At 31.9% G+C, this 22,241-nt stretch overlaps 1 protein-coding gene across 2 annotated transcripts in view; it reads left to right on the top strand.

The window, feature by feature from the left end:
- The first annotated feature begins 289 nt into the window (after positions 1–289).
- The window catches only part of LOC149412835 (alpha-tocopherol transfer protein-like), a 65,328-nt gene continuing 43,376 nt past the window's right edge, over positions 290–22,241 (top strand). The window contains exon 1 of one of the 2 annotated variants that reach the window (XM_089644958.1): positions 290–484. The gene's annotated coding sequence lies outside the window, so the exon portion shown is untranslated. Of the gene's footprint in view, positions 485–18,981; positions 19,084–22,241 lie in introns of those variants that run through there. The other variant, XM_089644957.1, reaches the window with a different exon arrangement.

Here is a 22,241-nt window from a genome sequence, read left to right as displayed (position 1 = left end):
GAGTTTCATAAAGAAGATTTCTGTTTCACGACCTAAGTAGCTTCTGGGAAAACCCAACAGATGGCGGTAACCCTCAGCTTCGGAGCTTTACATTGCACTTCATCGAAATAACAAGTACTACCTTCGATCAAAGTTAAGACACCCTATTTATGAATGACTTCTTTTTACGAAATCTACTATTCAAACAGTTTACTTTTCTAATTGGAATATATCAGGACCCAGCTGGGAGTTTCAGGTTTCGGTATAAAGAGTTTTCTTTCAGTAAAAGCTTGACCTATCACAATTATTTTCTTCGCGTTATTTGAACTATTGATTAGTTAACCAAGCATTTAATGTGGAAGTTTTGATTAAATATAGCCAAAAAAGCGATCTAAAAAATGAGATTAAGTAAAAAGGAGGTATAAAACAGTAAAATTGCATACATCTACTTACCAGAAAGTGGTGAATTTTGTGAATTGATCGGCGACTTCTTGGAATTTTCACGGTGAGTATCCATTCGTTATTTCGATGTCGAATATTGCTTATTAAGTGTCATTTGTAATTTTAGCAGGTTTTTAATTCAATATTGTTTAATATTTTCGCTAAATAAGAAAACAATAAACCAAATGTCAGATTCGTAAACGTCAAATTAGACGTTTATGTATCTGACATTTGGCAGAGTTGGCTTTCACCGGTAGATGTCTCTAAAGTCATTAAATATATTATATCAAAGCTTTGTGCGAAAACTTATTTTATTTTTTCTACATAAGGAATATCAGTGCTTTATTTGTAATTTGTTCTTTGTAGGTAGTGGTATCTTATACCCCGTTCACACAGGGCAAGTGTGAACAGCCTTTCAACAGAGTTGATCAAGTTTTTTGTAGAGCGACGAAAGTTGAAAGCCCGTCTACTTTTGTTGTTCAAGTATGAGTCATCTTTCGATTTTCTTGCTGAAGCGAAACGTGTAAACATATGTTTCAAGTCGCTTACGATTTTTCGTTCCCTGCTGTTTATTTATGCGTACCTAGTACCTACCATCATGGCATCTACTTAGATGAAAGAATGTTTTAAGACGTATTCTATGATAGTTACATAAAATATTGAAAACTGTATAAAAAATATTGTAATAAATGTACGTAATTAAAAAAAAATCCCACGAAGGCGAAGCCTGAGTGTGGGTATTATAAGTATTTTTATCTTATTTCCACGGTTTAAGTGGAGATACAATACCAAATATAAATTTAAGTTATTTTAAAAGAGTTACTGTGGAGATGCAATACAAGAAACTAAAGCATGAAATATGTAAGAGTTTTAAAATAACACAAAAAATAAGGTAAATACTAGTTTTTAAAGAAGACATCTTAAAAAGTGAATTAGCAGACAAAGCATTACAAACAATAAAATAAATCCGCTGTTGTATGTATGTGAAATAATAAAAAATAATCTGTCTATAGATATAAATGTTACAGATAGCTTTGCTAAAACTTATAAGAAAAAAATACATAGTTCAGTGTTTTTTAGCGAAGATTTGTTGTATTTTTTAAAAGATTGAAGGTTTACACACGAGGCCCTTTTAAAGCTTGTACATACAGAATTATACATTTTTGGAGCAATAAAACTAATATGCCTTTGGGCCAACCTGGTTTTGCAGTGAGACACAGCATATTTACAAGCGCCATGTTGTTGGCTGGCACGATTTGAATTTTTAATAAAGTTGTTTGGTCGCGTGTAAATAGATTTAAGACATTGAACACTATAGGTCTGCTTAAGGTCCAAAATTTCAGTTTCTTGGAACAATTGTTTAGAGAGATAGGATTTAGTTTTTTGGTACATTATCTTAATAATTGATTTTTGGGCAATTTCTAGTGTTGATAATAAAAAATAAACCTTGAATAACATTATCGGTTCGAGTTAAATTGAAACGTCTGAACGATATCTTGTTCAATTTTTGTCGTTCAACTAAAATCGTTCTCATTGAACTACCGATGACCAAATTCACTAATTATTCAATTAAATTATTGAAATTTTGTTTTTTTTCTTCATGGATTTCCGGATAAATCCAAACATATTTCTGCCACCGTCCTTGCCTTCATTGATTCTGATTAAGAAAATCTAATAATAAATGTCTTCGCGGTCGTCCAGAAAAATCCATGAATGTCAAGTTAAGCAACCTTTTGAATATATTAAATACATTTTATTCTGATTTCAATTGCCGACGATAAATAATAAATGAAATTTTTTCCAGATTTAAGGTTCCGAAATCCGGATTTAATGTAAGGTCATCAATGAATATATCATTTGATATCTACTTGGGAATTTTGTTAAGTCCTTTGTGGAACTTTCCAGAAGTAGTAGATACGTACTTATAATGTATTTTTTTATTTTATTTAATTGTAGTTTATTCGGAAACGAACAGTTTTACAATTTTATATAAATAATTGCATTTTACATGTTGCATTAAGCAGTTAAGTTTCCACATAAAATTCATTTTACAAACAGAAAAAAACATAAAAAAACATAAATAAACATATAACATAAAAATACCTTAATGAAAATAACTGAGATATCTTAGATATCTTAAACACAGCAAGGGGAGAGAATACGTAATTAACAATTTGATTTAATTTTCTCCAATATGCATTTAGTAGACTGAACTAAGGACAAAGGGAAAATATCCGTGTCTGAAAATATATTATTGTATTTTGTTTATGTCCTTCTGAAAAATGAATGTTGTGTGTAGTTCGTTTTTGAGTATGGGATGTGGAATAGTTTGTTTGACCGTGTGTTTCGAACTGGACAGTGGAAATGAACATTTTCCAGAGGGTAGTCGTGGTCAACAGCGTTGTGGATAATTTAAAATAAAGAAGATAGAAGTAATGTTGATAGATTGTGGCATGATAATATCATAATTGGCCAGTTGTTTAACAAAACTCAAATAATAACAGAACTTGAAAAAAAATTTTTGAAAAATTTTGTCAACAAAATTTCTGAATACATGAATGGGTCTCTGGGACTGAAAAGTAGTTGGAAATTATTCAAGAATTATTCTCGAAGTAAGTAGTAACAAACAAAGGGCGGGAATTTTCAAGTTCTTCACAGAACTTGAAAATCGAAATTTGAACAAATCATCAAATTTCAACGTTCATTGTCGGGTTCTGTGAAAATCCTATTCAAGTTATGTTATTATATCATTATAGGCTAGTTGCCCGACAGAACTGAAATAAAAACAAAACTTGAAAAATCCTTGACTGAATTTGAAAATGAACGTCGAAATTTAATGAATTGTTCAAATTCTGCAACCCAATAACCCGTCCTAAGTGTTTCAGAACTTTTTTTATGAATTCCTTCTAACCTTTCAATATTTACTTTGTATTGGGGTTTCCATATTACTGATCCAAATTTTAATATTGAGCGAACGAAAAACACACATAGTATTTTTATTACATGAGGTGATCTCAATGGTTTGGTCACTTTTATGATGAATCCTAGAATTTTGTACGCCCTTAAAAGTGCCTTCAAATTATTAATCAGGTGAGAACCATAATTAATAAATATATTTTTTTTTAAAGAAAGACAAACATTCCCGGGTTACGAATAACCTGACAATATTTGAAAATCTCCTACTACCACCCACAGTAAGCTGAAAATGTTGCTTGTGTTGTGATGGAGGACTTAGCCAGCCGAGGAATTGAACACACTACGCCCGAGTGGGATCCAAGCGCGATGTCAACTCGGCCACCGACCGGTCGTATAAACTATATTAATATCGTAGAAACCCGAAAACCCGAAACTTATTTCTATGAAATTTTGTGAATGTGTAGGGTTGATTACAGCTCGAAATATGGAACAGTTTTGGACCAAAAATAATTTTTGTAAAAAAAAATTTTTCAACAATTTTTTTTTCTTTTTGTTCAGATTTCTCATAAAAAAATACCACCAACATTTTAACTTCCCTACGTAGAAGGCAGTATATGTCAGGACAACGTCTTATGTTATAGAATGAATATTACAAATGGTTAAGTTAAATTCTCTCGTTTCTAAACATAAGGCTCTATTATTTCTATGAAATTTTGTGAAAGTGTAGAGTTGATTACAGCTTGAAATATGGGACAGTTTTGGACCCAAAATAATTTTAAAAAAAATTCCAATTTTTTTTTTCTTTTTTTTCAGATTTTTTGTCCAAAAAAAATACTACCAACATTTTAACTTCCCTACGTAGAATGCAGTATATGTCAGGACAACGTCTTATGTTATAGAATGCATATTACAAATGGTTGTGTTAAATTCTAACTGGTTTGTAACCTTATATACATAAAAAATCAGCCTGCGAATGTTTGTATATATTACAAATGGTTAAGTAAAACTAGAAAAGTAGTCTACCGATATCGCTATAAATTTTAAAGATTGTTGTTATTAGTGCAACGAGTGTTTAGAGATGTTTGAGGGGGAGAAGAAGTAGGGGACGCCCGAGGAATACTTAACGCAATATCTCTGCACTGGAATAAGATACAGAGTAGAATTAAAGTCTACGTAAAGTAGTTTTTTAACAGTAACATTGTGGTATACAGTAGTGAATGGAGTAAGAAGTTGGAGGCGACTGAGAAAGCATTGCGGGAGTTCCACTAGTATGTTATATATTAAAATAAAAGGTTAGATGATTTTCGTATTTTAACAAGTCCATCAGATGTCATAATTGTGGTACAAAATATTTTGATTGAAATTAATAAAATACTTAGTTTTAACCACTTTTATTGTTTATACATACCAACATGTTTCATGAGCAACGCTCACTTCTTCAGGGTTTTAATAATACTAATAGAGTATGATTAAAACCCTGAAGAGGTGAGCGTTGCTAATGAAACATGAAGGTATTTATAAACAATAAAAGTGGTAAAAACTAAGTATTTTATTAATTTCAGTTAAAATGGTGCCACAAAATAAGTTTGCTGTGTTAGAAGAAAAAATATTTTATCGCTGACCATGGGAAAAATAAGTAGTTTACAAGAAATTTGTGTAAACAAGGTCAGTGGTAGAAAGAGGTAGTAGAGGAAGTAGCTGGTATGACGTCACGCTTTCCCTTCCAGATGTTGATCATTTTGGCGGGCATTGAAAAATCGAAAATTTGGAAACTACATTTAAAAATAAATAGAAAAATACAAGTATTTAAGTTAGATTAGGTTGTATGCCTTCCATTGTAACTGTAAGTGACCAATTCAGGCACGGGGGCTTCATCGAAGCCATAATCAAGTTAGCACAACACAGCAATCAAGTTAGTACTATACAGGGCCCGCAGATAGTACCTACGCAACTGCTGACCCTGTACAAATCGCCAGCGCGCCCCACTTTTGAATTTGGCAGCCACCTCTGGTCTGGAGCCCCAAAATACCTGAAAAACCCTTGACTCAGTGCAGAAACGGGCGGCTCGTTTAATAGATTCCCCTATCTTTACAAGCGGATTGCAATATTTAGAGCACAGGCGTCAGGTAGGTATACTGTATTTGTTCTAACGGTATTACAATAGAAGGTGCTTCGAGGAACTAGCGTCATTGATCTCTTCGACATCGGTAATCTGGAAACACGCCAAAATCACGGCCAGCATATGTAGACCGTTGACATTTGTCTCATGAGAACGGGTCGCTTCTACGACTCGTTCTTGAGTACAACAGCTTGGCTGTGGAACGATTTTCCGGCCTCTGTGTTTCTTCTCTCCTACAAATCTTTCAAGACCCATGTTCACTCCTTCCTCTCCTCAAAAAGGCCCTCCACAGAGCGTCCCCATAGATGACATAGACCCTGGGGGAAATTATTTTTCTCAGGGCCTTCTGTGTGGAGTTATCATATTTGCATAATTTGAAATGATGGCCTAGAATACCGTTGCCGGGTGAAAGCAAGAAATAATTGAAAAAAAAAATGTTGTTGAATAATCACTTTTTCAAATGATTCAAGTTCCTCGGATGACAAATAACGACGATAAATAACAAGGTGTAAAAATAATAACGATAATTTCAAAAGATGATTTTAATTAAATCATCATTTTCGCTGTCACCTGTAATACCTAATCATGATAACCATTTATGCGATACAAAAAATAATGTGGATTTAAGCTGCCAAAAGTATTTAAAACTTTTAGAAAAAAAATGTGAACCTGCTTCTCACGAACTACGTCACATAACGATAGCTGTTAAAATTTAAATAAAATTATAAACATTAGGTTATTTTTTTTTTAAACTTCCGATTTAGTTGTCCGGGTTAAATCTTCCCCAAAGGAAAAACTTAACCCTTCCACTCACTTTTCCACAAATGATCATCTAGTCAATCAACATTATGTAAGTGCATTATATAAGCAAAATAAATACAAAACAATACAAGAACAACACGTCAACTCACCAGAGATCAAATGGGAAAATAATACACCGACTCTAGATATTTTCATATCAGAGGGTTCGGCTCGGTAGAACTTCTAACAGGGCCTATAAATCCTACTGATCCCTCAACATAAATATTTAAAAAATCTTTTGTTATCCTACATGTATTCAAAATGACCGACTTTTGCATCTTTATATATAATTTTTTGATAGATCTAATACGCCTAAATTTTTAATTAGAGAGCTAGGTATAATGCCAGTAGCCGAAATAACGAATGGTAATATTTTTATAGTCTGAGAATGCCAAATTCTTTTTATTTCATTTCCTAAATCTGTGTATTTTCTTATTTTTTCACTAACAGATTTTTGAATATTACAGGAATTTGGAATAGCGTTATTAAGTTATAAGTTATTAAGTTATTAAGTTATTTTTTGTTTAATTTTAATTTTGTCATGTAAAACTATATCGGGTCTATTATGACTAATCGCTCGGTCTGTTAGTATAGTTTTATCATAATATATTTTATAAAATTCGTTTTCTAAAAATGAATTTGGTTCGTATTCATAATATGGTACTACATTACGGCAGTCAATCAAGTAATGTTTAATTACCAAATTTTGGTGAATTATTTTTAAAACTTGATTGTGCCTAAATGTATTCTCGGACGGTGCTAATATAGAACATCCCGATATAATATGTTCTATAGTTTCCGGAAAAGCCAAACATTTTCTACACAAATCATCAATTTGATTTGTATCTTTGATTATATGCTTTCTATAATTTTTAGTATTAATGACTCTATCCTGAATGGCAAGCATAAATCCTTCTATTTCTGCGCTCAACTCTCCAATACTCAACCATTTGTTTGACGAAATTTTGTCAACATACGTTTGGTTGAGATAATTGAAGTGTTTTGCGTGTAAAATTTTATTTGACCAGGAATCTAATAATTCCTGGATGGGATTTATAAAAATGTTGGCATTCTCATCGTATAAATTTAAAGGTGTAATATTTCTATCTGCCTTGCAAATTATTTTGTGTATTTCTGAGCTATGAGCTTTCCTATGGAAAAAAGTTCTTAGCATTTCTACCTGATTATGTTTCAAAGAAGTTATTTTGACTATACCTCTACCTCCTAAATTTCTAGGTAAATTAACTCGTTCCATAGCTGAATTTGGATGATGGCAATTAAACTTTGTTAGCGTAGTTCTAATTAATCTTTCTAAGTTATCTAAATCTGTATTAGACCATTTAATTATGCCAAATGAGTACGTTAATAGAGGTATTGCCCAAGTATTTATTGCTTTTACTAAATTTTTAACAGATAGATTGCATTTTAAAATCTTCCTGATCCTAGATTATTATTAGGTTAGTAGTTAAAAATTATTTATACACATCATGTATATAAATATTTTTTTTATTATCAAAAGGTTTGTAACACAATCAGTTGGCTCCAGTAAAGAAATCCGGATTTAAAATTTCTTATAAAATTTACACGACTTTCCTGCCTGGAATTCCAAGGTGACCAAAAATATTTCAAGTGGAAAAATTTTCTCTCATCGAGAGCTACGGAACATTACAAGTTGCCAAGTCATCGTAGCAATTTTATTTTGTTATAATAGTAGTTTTAATCTTAGTTAGTTATTAAATTAGCACTGGGAAGCGCGTATGTATTCACAGAATTCATAGTTTATGATACATTTTAATTTTTTTTTTTTTAATTTTTATTAATAAAAAAAGATACACGAATTACATTATACAATATATTACAGTTATTAATTACATAATATAATATAAATATTTAATGTACCCCCATAAATAAGCAGTGCTTAGCTCTTTCTCTATGTAGAGATTGTAAACGATAATAATTAGAACTTACAAAATATGAGAGAAATTAGAAAAAATAAATCTCTAAAAAGAAGATAAAATATAAAAAAACATCCCGAAAATTTTTTTTTTTTTCTATTGTACATCTATTTTTTTATTAATACATGAAATTAAATTTAATTAAAATTATTTGACCGAGGATTAAACTTTCCTCCCCAGTGAACTGACTAAAATGAGTTCCTAAGCCCCCTCATACCTAATTTCTACCGATTTAACATTTTAATTTTTTATGTTTCAAAAAAATATATGTTATTTTTTAAGATAATATCTGTACATTTTTTATGCCGAAACGACAAGTATATGAAATTCCCTCGATAGAAAAAAAAATCGCAAAGTAAGTTCCGAAAATTATAAAAAAGTCGTTTTGTTGTGTTATTTAATGTTATAGGCATAAAAAAGTGTATCTTTAAATGCAACTAAAGCATTTGTCGAGAGATTTTTGCTCAAACGAGTCGTGTTTTCCACAGAACCTCCTGTGTGGGGTTGAAAAATGCTAGATTGTTTGTACAGATATCTTTATAGTCACGTATTAATTGTGAAAATGACACATTCGGGACAGTAGATTGAAGTAGGCAATATTGTTAGTAAATAAATGAAGGTCTAATATATATTATCCTCATTAAATTATATCTATTAAGAACAATGTGAATATTGCTCTGACAAACAAATCTAAACACTGGGAGTAACTTTAAAGTGTCTTAAACACATCAAAAGTGAATGGCATGGTTAGATTCTAGTACCTATGTAATAATAATAATAATAATTGGATAATTTGTAGAGCGCCGTTTTTGTGAAAAATCACCTCAAGGGCGCTGTATATAATATAACTAATATACGTCGTTTCGCTAAGGTATCCGCAGTTGCATTCATAAGACATTGCATCAGCTACATTAGAGAATCTGGTTTTACTGCACTTTGCAATACCTGTTAATTCATCTACCAGGTGTTTCATAATGCTAGGCACACTATTCAGATAAAGACTTCATGAATTCCAATTCATTGGTCGGGAAGTATTTTGTATAAAATACAGAGATTCCTGTATTGTACAATACCCAAAAAGTAATTTTATTTGTTTGAATGATACGTTGATTCCCAAGTCCCAACTGTTCCCAACCCTCTGGAGCCAGTAAGACTATAGCATACCCAATTTGCGTGTGTTGTGAGGCTGAAGGTTGTGGAAGGGAAGGAGATGAGGGAGAGGAAGGTGGGGGAGTACCTGGCTATTCAGATCTGATGACCAAGTACGGCTAAAGTCGTGTTTCAATTCTGAATGGTGGTCTTACACCAGGGCTATTCTATGAGTATCTTCCACAAATTTACTTGCGCACGACAAGTTTTGAACCCGCGACCCTCAGCCTGCTAGTCGAGAAATTTACCCCTCGACCACGGAGGTTGTCAATAGATATTAAAGAATAAAATGTAACGGGAATTTATGTTAATAAATGTTAGTATTAAAAGTAATGTATCATACGTATCCAGACCTCCAGAATATTTCAAGAGAATTCATATTTACGCCAAAATCACAAAAACACTCAAACCCCGAAACCGCTTGATACCGTGTCGCCGACACATTTGGAGATCTTTACATCAAAATAACTCAATCAAATGATGTATTATATGTGATTAATCAAGATAATTACATAGCAATATAATAGCAGAACCTGAAACACATCTGAAAATAATCATCTATCACCTCCCTCGGACACACCAACCCACGAAGTGACCGCGGCTAGGAAGGCTACTCAGTATTTACGTAGGACCCCCTCCACTACTCCCCGGATGGAATTCCATGATGGCCGCCGTCTCCAACCAATCACAGCCCAGCATGTCACCTTGACTTTCTTATCAAACACTGATAAAAGATTCAAATGTGATTAATTGTGATATCATCAGACTGGATTTACGGAAAAATGATGCAAGATATAACTACGAAATAAATATCAACATCAAGAAATGATTATATACTAATACAATAACATGAATAATTATATCTAACTATATTTGTTACCCTTTGGGAAATGTTCAAACCAAAGATATTTAACTTCAAACCCAATATGAAAATTTGTATAATTATTTATAAAATAAATAAACGGGACTGCGGGAGATGGTTTTGGTAGATTGAACTGACTTGGTGAAAGGTATCATATTAAAATATAACTTTCCTCTCAACAAGATAATTGCAGAGAGGAAAAATACCTAACCACTTTACTCCTCACGAAAGAGGATAGAACGCCTCCGAGAGGGTTCGATTTGAAAACGTTCTATAAATAGAGAACCGAATTCCATACAAAGTTAGTTCAACAACTACCTCTGAAAGAGAATCCTCTCTCGTGAAGAACCATCTCCAAGTCTCCAAAAGTCTCAAGAAATATTTTCAAGTGTTTTATTCAGTAGTAAATTCAGTTTTTCCAAGTATTAAATTCTTTTCGTCAGTTCAGATCTGGAAATAAATTCCTCTCTGATCGTGGCTTTAAACTCTACCACGAACTTCTACAACATCTACTACCTCTACCAAGACTGAAAACGCTGACAAGTGTACCCAGCTACCTTCGTATCTACAGTTATTGTACGGACAGTATATTGTTTCGTACAAGCACAGTTCATGGCTATAACCTACGAAAATCTGTAACGATTTTAAGCTTCCTAAGACAAATTTATCGGGAACACAAAACAATAATTTTATTTATATTATACTAGCTCTACCCTGCCACGCGTTGATGTGGTTCAGTCTGTCTGTGCAGATGGAGAAACAACAGTGCGTTTTGCTTTTACGTCCAACAGATAGCGCTGTTTTTTAAAAAAGCGTGTTGTTTTTTCCTGTTTTAGGTGACATTCATATAATACTAGTGCTAAATCCGACTACTTCCACCATTCGCTTTTGTATACCACAATGTTACTGTTAAAAAACTACATTAGCTATTGTATACCACAATGTTACCGTTAAAAAACTACATTAGCTCTTGTATACCACAATGTTACCGTTAAAAAACTACATTACCTATTGTATACCACAATGTTACTGTTAAAAAACTACATTAGCTATTGTATACCACAATGTTACTGTTAAAAAACTACATTAGCTATTGTATACCACAATGTTACTGTTAAAAAACTACATTAGCTATTGTATACCACAATGTTACTGTTAAAAAACTACATTAGCTATTGTATACCACAATGTTAGTGTTAAAAAACTACATTAGCTATTGTATACCACAATGTTACTGTTAAAAAACTACATTAGCTATTGTATACCACAATGTTACCGTTAAAAAACTACATTAGCTCTTGTATACCACAATGTTACCGTTAAAAAACTACATTAGCTATTGTATACCACAATGTTACTGTTAAAAAACTACATTAGCTATTGTATACCACAATGTTACTGTTAAAAAACTACATTAGCTATTGTATACCACAATGTTACTGTTAAAAAACTACATTAGCTATTGTATACCACAATGTTACTGTTAAAAAACTACATTAGCTATTGTATACCACAATGTTACTGTTAAAAAACTACATTAGCTATTGTATACCACAATGTTACTGTTAAAAAACTACATTAGCTATTGTATACCACAATGTTACTGTTAAAAAACTACATTAGCTATTGTATACCACAATGTTACTGTTAAAAAACTACATTAGCTATTGTATACCACAATGTTACTGTTAAAAAACTACATTAGCTATTGTATACCACAATGTTACTGTTAAAAAACTACATTAGCTATTGTATACCACAATGTTACTGTTAAAAAACTACATTAGCTATTGTATACCACAATGTTACTGTTAAAAAACTACATTAGCTATTGTATACCACAATGTTACTGTTAAAAAACTACATTAGCTATTGTATACCACAATGTTACTGTTAAAAAACTACATTAGCTATTGTATACCACAATGTTACTGTTAAAAAACTACATTAGCTATTGTATACCACAATGTTACTGTTAAAAAACTACATTAGCTATTGTATACCACAATGTTACTGTTAAAAAACTACATTAGCTATTGTATACCACAATGTTACTGTTAAAAAACTACATTAGCTATTGTATACCACAATGTTACTGTTAAAAAACTACATTAGCTATTGTATACCACAATGTTACTGTTAAAAAACTACATTAGCTATTGTATACCACAATGTTACTGTTAAAAAACTACATTAGCTATTGTATACCACAATGTTACTGTTAAAAAACTACATTAGCTATTGTATACCACAATGTTACTGTTAAAAAACTACATTAGCTATTGTATACCACAATGTTACTGTTAAAAAACTACATTAGCTATTGTATACCACAATGTTACTGTTAAAAAACTACATTAGCTATTGTATACCACAATGTTACTGTTAAAAAACTACATTAGCTATTGTATACCACAATGTTACCGTTAAAAAACTACATTCACTACTGTATACCACAATGTTACCGTTAAAAAACTACATTCACTACTGTATACCACAATGTTACCGTTAAAAAACTACATTCACTACTGTATACCACAATGTTACCGTTAAAAAACTACATTCACTACTGTATACCACAATGTTACCGTTAAAAAACTACATTCACTACTGTATACCACAGTGTTACCGTTAAAAAACTACATTCACTACTGTATACCACAATGTTACTGTTAAAAAACTACATTACATCGACTTTAATTCTACTCCGTATCTCATTCCGGCGCAAAGATAATGTATTAAGTATTCCTCGGGCGTCACCGACTTCTTCTAACATTTAAATACCTCTAAACACTCCTGGCACTAATAAGAACAATCTTTGAAAGTTTCAGCAATATCGGTCGACTACTTTTCGTGCGATCACTAACATACCTATGCAAGCTTAATTTTTGTATATTAAGATTAGAAACAAGTTAGAATTTAACTCAACCATTTGGAATGCATTCATGTAGTGAAGTTAAAATTTGTAGTAGTATGTATTTTTGGATGAGAATCTGAAAACAAAAAAAAAATCATTGAAATTTTTTTAATTATTTATTCTTATATTTTTTTATCTTTTAATTATCTTATTCTTATATTTCAAGCTGGAACCAACCATAAACATTCACAAACACAGTGACTCGTGATTTTAATATATTAACTTTGAAATACTTGTCCTGCCACAGACTTCTATGTAGACCGCATTTTTATAGACTTCATTTTATGGAGGCCTCCTTTTATCTGTGGTCGCTGTTGTCGAATATTTTATGCATTTCTTACATATAGACTACATGCACACGTCACATGCATCGCAGATATTGTTTGAAGTTTCATTTCATATCGATCGATTCGGCAGATTGTGATTATTGTTCCGTACGATAGAAAATTAGGAAAAATGCCACCGGTGCCGTTCTATACTATTAAAACTGCCTTGAAGTATATGTCTTTCACAGTGTTACACGAGTGCCGTACGCATACGATGCATAGAAAACGCTTTTGGTATCATTTTTTATTCAAATAATTATAAGCAATAATTAGTCGCCTGAAATATCAATGCAAATTGAAATCTCCCGAGTAAAAATAAATGGCGCAAACGGGAATTGAACTCGTGCCTTTTGATGTCCGGTCAGGTGCTCTGAAACCACTGAGCTATGTCGGCTTATTTCCAAACCGTCAAATAATTCAATATGTACTAGTACCTCAATCAACAATTACTGTGTATTATATTTTTTCCACCTGTAAACAACCAACTTTATTTTTTGTAGGAAAGGCTTTGTTAGTGCTAAATTTCTGACTAGATGGCGTCGGGACATATAATATCTTCATTTATCGGTGAAATATGTTTGACTTGTCAAATATTATTATTTTTTTAATTATAAACTATTGTTTATAAGACAAGGTTTTATGCATAGCATAAAGGATTCAATTCCCGTTGGCGGCATTTATTTTTACTCGGGAGATATTTTCAATTAGTATTGATATTTCAGGCGACCAATTATTGCTTATAATTATTTGTTATCCTTTATGCTATACATCATCATCTCATTTTCAAGGGTAATAAATAAAATGAAAATTCTTTATTGATAGTGGATAAAAATTAAGTTAGTTAATAAAAAGATTGATTCTTAAGTCCAACCATTATTGTTGTTCTAAATAATAGTAATGAATTTTAATTTAATGTAGTGCGATTTGAAGAAAAATATTTTTTGTAATTCCGTTTTTTGCCAATATGAACAGATAAAGCTTACATAACTAATGAACTACGACCCTTTTTTCCAATAAAAAATCCTTAAAAACTCCTTCAAATATATTAAAAGGAGAGGGGGGGTGTAGAGAAGTTAATATTTGTTGGTATGTATTTTTGGATGATAAAGCTGAACAAAATTAAAACAAATTTATTGATTTCATTGAAACGCCTTTATAACTTCGTAAATACACTCACAAAAATGTTTTTAAAGCATCTCATAAGTAAAGTCGCTATCCGCTATATACAGGGTTTTCCAATAAGAGGTGTTATTTTGATATTCAATCGTAAAAGATCGATGGATTCGTTGCTTGTGCGGCACGTAGCGCCGCCGTCTTGTTAAAAGTAAACGCTGTCCAGATCAATACCATCCGATTCCGGCCATAAAAATCATTAATTATCTCTCGATAGCACAATCCATTCACCGTAACTGTTGCTCCAGCCTCATTTTCGAAACAGTAAGATCCAATGACTCCGCCGGACCATAAACCGCACCAAACAGTCACACGTTGAAGATAAAGAGGCTTTTCAACAATAACTCTTGGTTTTGCTGAGCCCCAGATGCGACAATTTTGCTTGTTGACGAAGCCACCGAGGTGGAAATGGGCCTCATCACTCAAGATGATTTGCATTTGATTCACTCAAGTAAATTTTAATAATTTCAATGCGTTGTTTCAACAACGCTTCAGCGTGTATCGTTCCATTTTTACTAGCGTAGTTTCTACTTGCCAAATTTCAAAAAATGACGGCTTCAAAGTAACATCTACCGAAATAGCGGGCTATTCAAAATAACATAATAATAGGAAAACCCTGTATATATAAATAAGTTTGTCTTTGTTTGTCCCATACGCGTTTCTTTACCATTCATCCGATTTCGATGAAAATTTTAAATTTTGTTCTTATTATTGCCTGGAATGTTTAGAGAGAGTTTTGAATGGTAAAAGCTGGCCGATACCCTCGAAAAAGACTTAACGCATTATCTCCGCACTGTAATGAGATACGGAGTCGAATTAAAATCGACATAATGTAGTTTTTTAACATTGATTTCATACTAAGTGAAGTGCATGGTAGAAAAAATCGGGGATACCCGAGGAAGACACGAATCAATTCATTATATTTTTGTAAAATGAGATGTAAGCGATGAACGAAGAAAGAGGTGTAAGGAGAATGTATGGCTTAGAAGTGAATGGTTGAAGAGGTCGAGGATGCCGGAGAAAGACATGGCACGATCAAGTGAACTAAATACTATCTTATTACAATATAATTTTTGTTATTTCCACCTTAAAAATGCACTCAGTTGTCAAGTACTCTAGAATACATAGCCTCAAAATTTACCCCGAACCAAGTCCCCGGGCAATGTCAGAAAGTAATAAAAAAAATCATCGTGCAATTTTGAGTAAAACAACAGAAAACATTTTTCCACTCCATATTTTCTCACCGAGGTCAGTTTATTTAAATATGATTTGCATAATCTGAACGTCGCTATTCAAATTGCAGAAAAAACAGGTATCATTTCAATATAACGTTCATATTAATTTGTAATTCGAACCAATAAACTATTTATATGTTTCTAATTTTCTCTCATAAGATAAATCAAAACCACAATATCCTCTGAAATCTAAGTAGGTACTTAATTTTCCAGATACTTAATTAAAAATCATATATTCCATGTAAAATGTTTTTTTTTTCAAAATAAGAATTATACGTTTTTTCTCAATGACAGTTATTTTTCAAACTTCTTCAGGCAGGTAGATACGGTAGGTAGGATAAATGCGAGTGAAAGCCAAATAAACACAACGAATTAACATTAATTTTAAAATTATGTCTTTTCTTAACCATTAAAACGGCCACCATCTTGAAACGGAACGTACAAACCAATTTAAAGACAGAATAAAAGCAAAAAGATCGAATCAAAACAGCCAGAGATACATATCCAACCAACACACATTTTATTGGCGTAAGTGCATAGATCACTCACCTGTGTTTTTTATCTTCTATAATGATACTACTGATATTATTTACAGAAAGCAATAGATTATTTCAATTAATAAAAATATGACAAGGTACCTACATAGTTTTCAAAGCTAGCTCAGTTAAAAGCAAATTTTAGATTTCACAGCCTTTTTAACTGTTATACCGCACAAGAGTCCCACCTACCCAGAGCGAGTGGCTTACTGCATACCCATTTTTGGAAATGTTGAGAGGTTGACAAGAAAAGGAGCTAGGAAATAGAACGGTTAAGCAGAAGATATCTTAGTATAGTATAGCGCCCTTCGTGGCAGCAGGACGCGTCCTAACGCGTCCTACAACCGCTTTGTATTTTTTTAGTATTTTCAAGGGAAATGAGGCAACATCCCTTTGAAATTATTTGTAAAATCAATCAATCAACATTTGAACTTAAATAAAAATAAACTTTATAATTATTAGAACTTTATAATATGTGATTTGAGTGCAGTGTTTTAAAAGTGAATAATCGGACATTTGCTCAAAAATATTGGACATTCGAAACGAACGGCTATCGGTAAATGCACTCCAGATGTTTTCAACGTAATTCTCGGAAACTGGGGAAGTTTGGACCGTGGCAAGTTTTTTTTCTAAGCCCAGGGTAATTTATTAACTGTCGATTTTTATTGCGGGCAGAATGCACCACTTCAACAATTACCAGGAACAGGATTACATGGAGATAAATGATGGGCTCGCCGAACGTCACAGCAGTGCTGCCAGGGTCTCTTATCCATGTGAGGTATCAGCGCTTTATTATTAGCAGCAGATACATACCTGGACGCTGTTGTTGGACGCGGTGGACTCTCTTGCTGCAGCAGCTGGTCCAGTTCCTTCACCACCTGGGATTCTTGCTGCAGTCTCCATCTTTTATCTTCGTAGAACGTCACAGCGGTGCTGCCAAGGTCTGGTATCTGTGAGAGGATAGTGTGTCAGCGCTTTATTAGCAGCAGACACATGCCTGAACGGATGATGAACCTCATGCTGGCACTGTTGGTGGACGCGGTGGACTCTTTTGCTGCAGCAGCTGGACCAGTTTCTTCACAACCTAGGATTCTTGCTGCAGAGTCTCCATCGTCTATCTTCGTGTCACCTGTTACTATACTTCATTTTACTTAACTTAACTTCACTCTATTTTTGTAATATTTATATTTTTTGTAATACCTGCATCAACTGTAAAGCGCCCCTGAGGTGATATCTCACAAAAGCGGTGCTATACAAATTATCCAATAAATAAATAAAATAAATCTATTAAGATTAGGTAAATTATTAAATCTAATTACATAGATAAAGTACTTTAAAAAAAAGTCGTTCCATGTTGGTCTCTTTCATCACGGCAATACTGAGGTAAATTTCCACTCACCAGAAATAATATATTTTAATTGAGTATTTTATGTACAAACTGCACAAACTGCGACATCGTATCAATGTATTCTATTTCTTTTGTATTATTGCGAAGTATATGAATTATCAATATTGTGCTACATATACACAGGACAAAATTTCCGCGAGCCGAGTCGCGATTTATGGCAAAATAATGAAATTGTTTTCTTGTAATTCACGATCTGTTTATACGCACCATTAGAAAGCGCCAACACCCTGCTTTGTATTTTCATTTAATAAATTCTATAGACTTATATGTATATAATAATATTTCAAAAAGATTTTTTTCATTATTTTATTAAGAAAAAATAAGTGTAGTGACGATAACCTTTACAACACGTTTGTGTTACGAAATATAGTTTTTTTTCATATTTTGGGACTTTTACAGTTTACAAAAAAAGAAAATCGTTAAGCGACCGATTACCGATTACCGTAATCATCCGCTGTTAAAAACAGTATTTTATTTTGGGATGCGTTCAAAACACAGAATTTATTGGAAAATTAATATCAACCAGGATTTTTTATAAATAAATAATAATTTAGAGTAACTTGTCTACAAAATCTCAGCATACCCGTACAGTTAAAATAAACATTTAATTTTATTTTATTCGCCTACTTTGGGTTTTGAACCCTTGACCTATGGGTCCAGTGCCTTTGAACTGACATCGCTCAGCCACAGAATTCAACTAATTATTGTGTATTCGTTCGCATTAATAACAAATTAATATTAAAAGTATGTCTTCTTGTACAACCCTTTTATACACACCTTCCCTTTTTACAAGCAATCTTATTCATTCACTTGACCCTATTTTTACATTTTCAATCCCAAATAAGTGCATTTTCCTTTTTAGAAAAATATAAAAGTTACTTTTCTAAAAAGGAACTACTATTACAAAATGTGTGAAATTTTCTCACAACAATTGCTTTTTCTTTTCCACAAATATCCTAAAATTGCTAGCTTGAGATTAATATTACATTAAAAATGCAGGTGAAACATGCACGAACAGTTAAAATAATCCCTATTTAGAAAGTGCGTTTACAAAACAAGCATGTATTTATCTCACCGTATAAGCAATTCTCTACATTTTGCTTCGTGTGTACCGATTTGTTGTGACGTTTGATTGGAGGTATATCTACTGTATTGGAAGCTATAGTTTACCGGAGTAACGTGTGGTTTTCTTTGAATTTTCTGAATTAGTTGCGCGAATCGTCTCATCGAGTGAAGTGGTGCCGTAATTTTACCGGAATAAACAGAGTTAGTACCGATCTTATATATTTTTTAAATCTCATAATCTATTTTATCTCAAATATTGACTGCTTCGATAAAACGAGTAGGTAACATTGATTTTAATCGATTTAACAAATTATTTGCTCGCATTTGTAATTCAGGTAAATTTTTCACTTTTGTGTGCGAAAATTATTATTTTTATTATTATTATCGTTTTAAATAAATTAACCATGATCTTTAGTCCATGTGTACTACGTTATCCATATTCACCAAGTTGACTTAATTTTTATATCTTTTTTACATACAAATCAGTGGCGGTCTGTGATTTTTCATTGAGCTAGATTGGTAAGATTGAAAAATATGAAATTAATGATGTTGTTCTTTTTTCAAAATTTAATTTTTTGTAAGCAGATTTTTACGATGTTATAAACAGAAAACACCACGCTCTATATTCAAATCTAAAAATTAACCACAAGTTAACTAAAATGAATACCTCTATGAAACCAAAGTTTCCGAACGTAATTTGAGAAAAATTTATGAAAATTTTATTAATTATATTTGTATGAAATCAAAAAAAAATTAAGTCATGTTTATAATACATTTTTCTAATAATATTTGTACTTTTTCATTATCAGTAATTTTAGTTCAGTATTTACACGAAAAAACGCAAGTGAGCTATTATTAAAACTTTTTTATGTTTGCATCCAAAATTTTAGTATTTCAAAAATTATGCGTTTATTTCTTATAGTAAATTTTGAAAGCGTATTTCTTCTCCTTTCGAAAATAGTTTTTAGTTTTTGGAACCGTTCAGAAATATTCCATATATTTGTATTTTATTGCAAAGCGTAAATACTTCAACGTTTTGACAGAATAAGTCAGAGGCCTGAGGGGATAGTGTCGGACCGCTACTGATATATGTACGAAATATATTATTATGTGTTTGTTAGATTTTTTACTTGTTTATAGCAATATAACGTTAGTTTTAAAAGCCCAAAAATGGCGTAAATAAATAAATATAGACTCTGAAATGATATTTGACTTCAATATGTTAATTTGGGTAACAGGTTCGATTTCCGTTAAGATTATCTTTTATTTCAAAACCATAAGTACTGATTTAATTTGATATAACATAAAAAAAGTTTATTATCTACCTATATGTTGCGTAAGGTAAGGTTAAGATATTATGGGTTCCATTACAACTCAGGACAGTGGCAATTCAGCACACTCTTGAAAAGTAATATAAAGTTATTAAAAGTGATTAAAAAGCTGGTCTATACACCTAACCTAACGAAAACTTGTTTTTTTCATCACTTTTCATGACTTTATATCACTTTTCAAATGTGTGTTTAGTTGCCGATATTATGAAATAAAGTGAGGTTAGGTTTGATTAGATAACTATATGTTTGGGTTCGCTTAGGTTAGGTTAGGTTTGGTTTATTTGTGTTAGGTTATGTTAAGTATCGCTTCGATAAGATTAGCTGAAATATTATATTGCAAATACAATATTAAATTGCAGTCGAAGAAACAATCTGAACGTTCAATCAACTAACATCGCACAACAATAAATGATTGTGTATTGTTATTTAGTAGTTAGTGTACCGGGGCTACCTACTTTTCGACTGATTATTTGTTTAAGATTGGTAGATCTGATATTATTCAGCGTAATCGTACACCTATTATGTAAAAAAATATTTAATCATTGATATTAATTTCCACCGATGTATAACATATTTCCCTTGAAAACTTTATGTTTTTATATCTTTAAAAATAGTACGTTAGTTTTTAAGATAATATCTATTTATTTGCCAAGCAAAAATGGTAATTACATGAAATTCCCTCGATACAAAAAAATCGCTAAGTGTGCTCCGAAAATTATAAAAACACGTTTTGTTTTGTTATTTAACATGTTATAAGTACGAAAAAGTCACAGTGTATGTTTAAATGCTACTTTAGACATGTGAGATATTTTCATAATTTTCGTCGAGTATTATCGTTTTTTGATATTTTCCTTTATGGCGCGATCCCACTATCTATTCGTATTTACATATCTCCCTTTCAAACAATCTTAGATTCGGTCGCATCTAGGACAACCGGGGCGGTACTGTACAATTTTTCAATTTCAAACATCTTTTGGCGTACCTAGGGGAATAAAATCGACAAGCGTGGCAAGACGGCACGACGCTCTTCATTCGGCCAGTCTCGTGACTCGTCGGCTCTCTCCCCCCGACCGCCAAAACTATGTGCAGTATATTTGATTCTTTTCTACCAAAAATTGGCAATGGATCTATTCTAAATGATGATGAATTTTTAATTTGTAATATATTTATTTGTGTTTATTTTAATAATAATAAAAAGTTGTTTTATTACCAAAAATACTTCATTTTCACTTCCTTAATTAAAAAAACGCCAAAACAATTGTTCGTAATATACAAAACCAAAACACGGATTTCTTCAAAAAGATCAGTACTAACTAACTTGGTAAATTTTACGGAATATTTAACATGCAATACGGACAATAGAAACCAAGTAGATGTAATCTACATTGATTATTCTAAGGCCTTCGATAAGGTAAACAATTTCATTCTAATTCAAAAATTTAAAAAATTAGGCATCCATGGTGATTTACTCCGGTGGCTCACTACATACCTTTGGAGTAGTCAAAGTGTCTAAGTTGAGGGAACAAAGTCCAGCTTCTTCTCTGTGCCCTCCGATGTACCTCAAGGTTCTCATTTAGGCCCATTATTATTTAATGTGTATATATACGATATTCACAAATGTTTTCTACATGCTAATTACCTAGCATATGCAGATGATAACAAAATATACTTAGTCATTAAATCAATCAACGACTGCATTAAATTTCAAGAAGACCTCAATCGTCTTTTTGTCTATTGCGAAGTAAACAAACTTGTTATTAACATCGCAAAATGCAATAAATTAACATTTACACGTAATAAAAATAAAATATCCTTTGTATACACGCTAAACGGCACACACATCAATGAAGCCAGACGTCCCGTGACGGCTATTTTATTTCACTTAAGAGTTGTTAAAATTATCTTCAATTATTAAATATTACAATTTAAGTTTTTACTCAATAAGTTATTTCACTATAAAAATATTGAAAATTTTATATGTTTTTTATATTACAAGCAATTATTTTGCTTTCATACGCATTTTAAATA

Source organism: Hesperophylax consimilis, chromosome 22, assembly GCF_061612785.1.
Source record: "Hesperophylax consimilis isolate HC1 chromosome 22, BYU_Hcon_1.0, whole genome shotgun sequence".
NCBI classification, from domain to species: domain Eukaryota; kingdom Metazoa; phylum Arthropoda; class Insecta; order Trichoptera; family Limnephilidae; genus Hesperophylax; species Hesperophylax consimilis.
The sequence above is the reverse complement of the archived record's forward strand: the minus strand, read 5'-3'. Positions and strand labels throughout refer to the sequence as shown.